The sequence below is a fragment of the Mya arenaria genome, chromosome 11 (assembly GCF_026914265.1).
Source record: "Mya arenaria isolate MELC-2E11 chromosome 11, ASM2691426v1".
NCBI classification, from domain to species: domain Eukaryota; kingdom Metazoa; phylum Mollusca; class Bivalvia; order Myida; family Myidae; genus Mya; species Mya arenaria.
Window position 1 is genome coordinate 14,938,832 of NC_069132.1, and position 8,908 is coordinate 14,947,739.

Consider the following 8,908-nt stretch of genomic DNA (forward strand, 5'->3'; position numbering starts at 1 on the left):
GCCCCTGGCCTCCGAAGGCACAACTATCAGTTTCGGCCCAGGTCTTTTGCAAATGAAACACCTAGAATGTGACTTAGGTGTAGACGGAATATTCAGTCTAACAGACGGAGGGCTCGCAAATGCAGCTTTTTTTGGCAGTGGGGGATGAAACTCTTCATCGCTGCTATTTTCATCAATTTCATTTTATAAAAAGCGTTGCCATAAGTGGTAAAATTCTGTCGGCGAAAAAATGCCACTTTATTGTCACAGCTTAGGTGACTTTGTGAAAAGTGTTATGTTTCCCATAACCTGCATTGATATTCACATATAACTTGGTACATGTATATGTTTTGAGCTGCTCACATGTTCAACTAGTTCCACATCCTGTTCTAACTTTTAAGCTCACCTTGGCCGTAGGCTGAGGGTGAGCTATTAGGATCGATGAATTCCGTCGTCTGTCGGCTGTCGTTCGTCGTCCGTCCACACTTAGTTTGTTAACACTCTAGTGGTCACATATTTGCCTCAATTGTCACGAAAATTGGTCAGGATGTTTGTCCCAGTAATTACTCGGACGAGTTCGAATATGGGTAATCTGGAATCAAAAGCTAGGTCACAGAGTCCAAATATGGAAAAAAACTTATAAAAACTCTAGAGGTAATAATTACTACCCAAATATCCTAGAAATTCGTCAGATGGGTTGTTTCGATGATTTCTAGCTCAAGTTCGAATATGGTTCATCTGGGGTCGAAAACTAGGTCACAGAGCCCAAATATGCAAAAACCTTGTAAACACTATAAAGGTAACATTTTCAGCCCAAATATCCTGGAAATTTGTCAGAAAAGTTGTTTTAAGTTAAGTTTGGATATGGGTCATCTGTTTTTTTATCGTTATTTTATTGTTTTAAAATCATTGAATGTACCAACTTCAAACTTTATGAACTTATTTACAGTAAATTGTGATTTTTTGTGACGAGTTATATAAGTCCAACCCAAATATGGTAAGAGTTATTGCCCTTTGTATCTTTTTAAACAAATACATATTTGTCATAATTTTACACGCCTGTTTGAAAAACCCGGACATATAATAGTTCCACCTATGGTGTATGGAAGGGCAGGAAAATATAGAACGAGAGGTGGATTAACTTCGTTTATTTCAGTCTTGGTGTACACATGTACGTGCGTTTGTTCGTGTGGTAAAAACTGTAAATATACAAATAGACTGTGTCACTAGAATGTCAACACAAAATTACATATAGTTTTGCGAATGTTTATGCGAACTTTCTAGAAGTGTCAAGGAAAATATATACTTAACATCTCAATGAAGATATAACGTCTTAATTTCAATCCATATCACTCAAGAGATTAAATCTAACAAATAAACATGTTCTAATAATACGAAAGTTTTGAGGACGAATGCGCTCGACAGAAAAATAACGATTATACAAAATATAAGGACAAATGAACCAATACATTTATAACACCAGTCAGGGAGTTTACAATACATACATTGTTGTGATCGTCCAAGCATCTAAGGCCAAAGAAGACAAGAATTTTCGGTAGAAAGTAAACCGAAAGCCTCGTGGTATGATTTTACCAGAAACTCCAAAAAACATCGCTGAATAGCCAAGGTTACACACAACTAAATTAAAAGAATCGGCATAAGGCACCATCTAGTATGTAGTTCGATCAATTACTTTTGAACCCTTTGTCCAATCATGACCAAATTTGGTCAGAATGTGTATGAACGTGTTTGATTATTAGCAAAATTGCTGTAGTTACCCGAGAGTTATTGCGCTTTAATTATAGAAACTACCTAAATTGCTCTTGTCCTATCAATAACTTTTTTAGCATTTGTCCAAACATCACAAAATTTAGTCAGGTTTCTGTCAATGCCCTTAAATTATCAACAAATCTATAGCACAAAGTTTTACTTAGGTTAGCGAAATAGGGCCATATTGGCCCTCTTGTTTAGTGATTGCCTTGGTCAACGTAATATAGTGTTTTTGTTTTAGAGTTTATAATGTTATGCCCGCGATCCGTGGTTAAGTACACAGGGTTTTCTCTCATTTTTACCCTGTAAATACAAGGGAATACACCGAATGCGCAATCCAGAAACGGGTTCGCAAAGCGAAAATACTTATGTAAAAGTACCTCTTTCAACTCAAACAAAAATATCACACGATGTAAATCATTAATATGACATAACATGTTTACATTGCTTGCGCATTTCTCATCTTTGCATTTTAAACAAGAGCACAATACACCGAGTTTTCACAAAGTATTTTTAATTTGTCAAAGCCGCCATTTTATGTGTGGACAGTTATCAGCCAATGAAATTGTTCGATGTATTCAGAAATCAAAATGGCCGAAATATCCCGAACAAATCTTGTTGTGTGACCTTCGCCAATTTAAGTGGTGAATTTCATTCATACACAATGTATAAAGTGGCCGGAGTTCAAACGTATGACTCTTCATTGAGCTGTTTATTTATTTTCGTACAGCATTTTACACAAGATGATTTTAGTAAGGTTAATTCATATTTTAGGATTTTTACGAGCGCGTGTCTTAATGGAATAATGTGTTCATTTTTGAAAGATAACTCATTTTATAAATGAAAAGCCTAACTTTAACTGTAATACATTCTTTACTTCATTTCGTTGAGGAATGCAAAAAGGGTGTTCAACCCCTTGTCAATAGAAAATATATATAAAGTAAAAAAATCGAGAGAAACCCCCCTGTGGTGAAGTTCACATTTTAGCTCACCTGAGAACATTTGTTTGAAAATTGGATGAAAAAGCAGCCTATATTGCCTAAACAAGGGTTATTCAAGATTTGACCTAGTGACCTTAACAAAGGTTATCTAGCCATGACCAAGTTAAGTAATTTTCTGTCCAATATCCACCATGGAATCCAAAATATTCTTTATCAATTGTTGTATCTGGCTATTAGAAGCTCCTCTTTGTTATTAATCAGGTTGTCACAAAGTGAAACCTGGCTATTAGAAAGACGTACGTACTTGTTCGGGCGGGTAGGCGTCGTCAAACTCTCCTATGGTATCTAATATTTTTTTTGTTAAATTTGACCTTTCATAAGACAAGGGTCAAGGTCACTGATACTAAAATGGAAAAACTGTTGGTACTGAATTTCTGGATGTTTTGAATGTTGCAGGTTAAGCGTTTATATTGAATTAAAATTGTGTGATAGGATAAAAGAATCCTTCCGCACTTGTTTCATACATATAGCAAATCTGGAAGCGTGGCCATCCAATCTTACCAGTAATGTGTTGTTATCCCCCGCCAAATCGATGGTTTCAGAAGGGGGATATCGTTTTGTCGTCGTCCGTCATTCCGTCCATCCGTTCGTCACATTTGTTATCCATCTGGAACCCACATAATAATAATAATAATAATAATAATAATAATAATAATAATAATAATAATAATAACATTTTTATTTAGAGAAGGTATAGTAATTATGACATAATAGGGGTTACACCGTAACAACATCATATTTACAATGTGGTATTCTATGAAGAAAAACAAACAAACAAAAACAAAATGCAATTGGTAAATCATAAAACATCTACATCGCATTTATACATTTGTATATAAGAACTATTGATGTTTTGAATATGATTATTCTACACAAATCATGTTTAAATTAACATACGACGGACACTCAACAAAACTCAACAATTTATAAAACAACAGTTATTTTAATCTTTGACCTAATGAAAAGATAATCTACCTTTTTGTTACTAATAATATGCACATTTCAAGAGGTTATGATATCGTGCTACAGATTGGTCAGATGATGTTCAAACTTGGGAAGTATGCCCCCCCCCCTCATTAAATATCGACCGATGCAAATGTGGGTCACATGGTGTCAAAAACTAGGTGACAAGGTCTAACTCTGAACACTAGAGACATTATTTGTGATCAAACTTGATTAGAACGTTTTCCTTGATTAAATCTTGGCTATATTTGAAATGTCTTGTGGTGTCAAAAACTACGTCACTAAGTCAAATCTTAGAGAAACAATCAAACGGTGATATTTATGCTTGGAACACACTAGAGACATTTTACTTTGTTCTATATTCAAAAAGTCCTAAAAGTTTATCAGGCTGTTTTCCTTGATCTACTCTAAGATCAATTTGAAACTAGGTCGTCTGGGGTCAAAAACAAGGTCACTAGGTCAAATCTTTGAATAAATCTTAGGAACATACTAGAGGAAATATGGTTGGTCCTATATTTATTAAACTTAATAAGAATTTTGTCTTTGATAAACTTTGTTCAAACTGTGGTCAGAATGTTCCCCTTTAGGTAGACACGTCACGTTGGGTCAACAACTAGGACTTAAGATCAACTCTTAAATAAACCCTGTGAACAAACAGAGGCATTATAACCATTCTATTCTTCATGAATCTTCAGAATGAGAATTTTTCTCGATGAAATCTTGGCTTTGGTTAAAACTTTGTTACACGAGTCAAATTTAGATAACTACGTCAAATATAGAAATACCTTGAAGACACTATATATATTTGCAATATTTCTGGTCCAATCTTGCCTTGATGAAATATTTTTTATAAGTTTGAAGCTGGGTAATGTGAGGTTCAAATATAAGTTACTAGATTAAATCTAAATGCTTCACTATATATGATATTCTTTTATTTCAAATTGCAACCGACACTATGCTATATTCTTGCAATATTTCTGGTCCAATCTGGCCTTAATGAATTATTTGAAACTTGTTAAAATCTAGGTTACTATATATATATTGTACTGTAACAAAACGTCAATTAATGCAACCTACGGATATATCACAGACTTGTTAAGACTACAGCGGGTTAACGGCAAGGTTGTCCTTTTTCTGCATTGAATTTTTATTTTAGTAGCTGAATCATCATCAACTCAAGAACGAAAAGGTGAAACTTATGAAGGTTTGCAAGTGCAAGGCAAACATCTTAAAGCTACTAAACTAACAGATCACGTAACTCTATTTTCAAACAATCACAATGAAATATTAATCGTTCTTGATATAATCAATCAATTTACTCTAAAAAAATGCAACTAGTGTTATGAATACTGAAACGTTAATGTCAAGAAACGTTAAAATTCTAGGAGTATACTTTGGAAATTATAAACATAAATGTATAAATCTTAGCTGGACTGAAACTGTATAAATGTAATAAGTTTGATAAATAATTAGAATAAACGAAATCTAACTGTCTTTTGGCAGAATAACTTTTACAAGATATTTTCTTTTCCCAAACTCAAATGTCGAGATCAAAAAAGAGTACCACCCGATTTAAAAATAAAGACTATACATTACATGATGTCTAAAAAAAAATAAGAATTGCCAGATTTTGAATATTATTCTTAAACATTGACATAAGAATGGTTTATTTATCTGATTTTTACAGTTGATGAAAACTAAATAATATATCCGGTATACCGTCAGAAATATTAGACCAAATTGGAACTCATTCGATATGAATTTAGATTCAATTAAATCTCTACCTATTTACCGATACAAAATGTTCTATAAACATTTGTTGTAAATATGGTTTCAGTTTAAACAACTTCCAGTTAATCAATCGAAAACACCTACCAGCTACTACACTATTAGAAAAGAAATAATACATATATATATATATATATATATATATATATATATATATATATATATATATATATATATATATTATATATATATATATATATATATATATATATATATATATATATATATATATATATGTGTGTGTGTGTTCTATTTAAGAACTTGATTTATTCCAACATTCTTTACTTTGATATTCTTTCGAATTCGGGCAACATAGACGCAAATTGTATTCTTAATAGGCTCACAAAAATAAACAAAATGGCGAGCAAATGTCAACATTTTATAACAAGCCATTCCTAACGGTTGAAAAGAAACTCTTAGATCGGCCGTATCTAGTAAAACAACGGCATTGCACAATTACTTAGATATTCCAAAACAAAATTCTCAAAGATATGATGAATAAGCAAATATTTCAATTCTATATAAAGCATCCTCATGAGAAGCCTTACATTTATGGTTATTTGGGTCGACGGTTACAAGATCATATTTGCTGAAACACTTGGCACTACATAGTTCATAAGTCCATTGAGGATAATAAAGCTGTTGCATAATCTTGTTACAACGAATTTCAATGTATATATACTATGTGAACAACTACAGAAACAAGCTCAGTAGCAAAAAGTTTAAACATAAACCCGGTTTAATGGCACTGGGTAAACGCCAAAGACATAAAACACAAAAACAAAAAAAACACACACAAGAAACATGGAAGAACAGCACAAAACTCCACAAACAGCACAGTGAGTACATACTATATATAAAAAAACAAGGTATATTAATCAAGGATTGTTAGGTACCGCCTTGGAACGGTCAGTAAAATGAATTTACCTAGAATACCTGTTTTATTTGATATTTTTAAAATATGCAGAACACATAAAAGCAATTAAGAATAGCAAACATATAGTTTTAGGTTACAAATTGAATAAAAAAATATAATCTTTTGTAAATTATTCTTTCAGTCAGATGCCTATTGTATGTATAAGACACTTGCTTTATTTGTAAATGGAATAATGAATCGATACATATTATGTACTATTTATTTAATGATCTGATAGTGAGTCGGACTCAATTGGAAAAAAATGCATTAAAAACGTTTTTAAGCGATTTTGTTAATAATTTTATACAATTATTGAGCCATTTAATAATTATGGTTCTATATTCATTGGCAGAGAGTTAAATTGACAATGGCGTAGTTGCTGTAAAATAAACGTGTTGCCCTGAATCGGCAATTCCAAACAATCAAAAACAGCGTGAGTGACAGTCTTTGAAGTATAAACAAAAGTATGCCAAATGTAAACTTCGATTAGATTTGTATTAATCAAAATCATGCTTAAAGTCAATACATACGTACATGTATACATGTAGTCGCTTGTTAATCAGAATCATGAAATATACTTGCAAATCAAAACGATCGTTTAAGATGAACACTTTAGAAATGTCACGTATGAGCATATTTTAGCAAACATCTTTACAAATGAAACTAAGCATTTAGTATAACATATTTTCCTCAATTCTTCTCTTGTAGTGTGGGGCTGTGCCTTGTCAGTCTGTTCAGTATTTAGTTCAGTGTATTTCTATTTGGTAAAATGGTTGACACTGATACTTTTCATTCGTAGACTTTGAAACTGCCTTCATACTTAACAAACTCTAACGTAGAGACCTGTCCTTGTTTCTATACCTTAGACGTTAACTATCTCAGTTTACTGAAATGAATAAACATGGGATATACTCGTACGTAAGGTTTGGATAACGTAATCCTGTTTAACCCCCTAGTGATTTCATTTACACATCTCAGGTGGTTTAGGATTTTATACCCAATTTAGGACGGCGCATTTACAGCATTACCTGCTTTTGGTTGCACTATTGGGTAAATGGATTACTTTTGTTTATTCATACGGGCAATATAATCATAAAACAACACACAGGGTGAATATATCTCACTACGATACAGCTTGTGGCTAATTAATTTGTAACATTTATCAATCACCTTGTCATAACAAATCTCTGTGAACACAGATTATAAATCTGTCCGTACCATGAGTCCATACATGTCACATGCACTAAATGATTCCGAAATAATAGATGCTCGTTTCTTTTATATAAAGAGCGTGTTATAAAATAGGAAGTGTTTGTTTTTAATATATAATATAATCGTTCTATTGCGAGGTCTAGTTTTCCTTTCATAACCTTTATCCTCTCGACTTGCGCCTTTGTCCGGGATATACAATTTTCAGCAGTAACAATTAAGGCTTATAAACGGAAATATACGGCATATAATTTTACCCCTGTATTTAATTCGTCTCCTTTGAAATCATCAGTGGGTCAAAATGCACTGGGTTTATGCTATTTTACTCAAACCGGCATTGTCTTTACTTGTACTAAAAAGGACATTTATTATAATTAAATTTAAGTGACTAGATCCTATTATTAATGAAATATGCAAGGTCATGGACAAGACGATATTAATCTTGGAAAGAACTTGTGTCTGACCCATGTGTTTTTTGTATTTATTACTGTTGTTGTAAATATTGGAGCTGTTATAAAAGTCAATGAAGTATATAAAAATCCATATTTGCGATATTTAAAGATGTCAAGAGATAATGAAAACCAAAACAAATAACTAATTTTAATTGACCAATAGCACCCGCTGCCTCTTGCAGCGAACAAACTGCACCGAGGTAGAATTAAATACATACTATGAGCAAATTTTACAACCGATGTATTTTGTAGGATTTTATGTTATTATTTTGTTAATTTAAACTAATCACATGGACACAATGGAAGACAATGAGAGAACTAAACACACAACACTCTCGCGGATGTAAGGACGCAGTTTTGGTATACAGGAAAATAGTTTGCTCACTAAATAATTTAATTCAATTATTGATTTGACAACAGGATCATCACCTCTTGTAGATTAAATGGACATTCGGAGATTTAGATATTTTGTAATAATGTGGAGGGGTTATCATTAAAAGATAAGACATGGTTTTGTCATTATCCTGCAGAGATGTAACACGTGTTTACATCGGAGGGGTATACAGGGTATATATGGTTATCCCACTGTATTTAAAGATATTCCCACTTCAAAAATATGAAGAGTGAATGGAAGGTAAGATATTTTTCTTTTTTCCAAAATGTTTGATATTCCAAAGCTATTAGGCATACACAGGAGTATAGCATAAACTAATGGAAAATAGTTTGCGCGTGGAAAAAGTGAGAATAAAAGAGATATTAAAAGTGACAAAACTTTTTTTATTGTAGAAATACACCACTTTCTAGACAAGAGGATATCTTAGGACGACAAT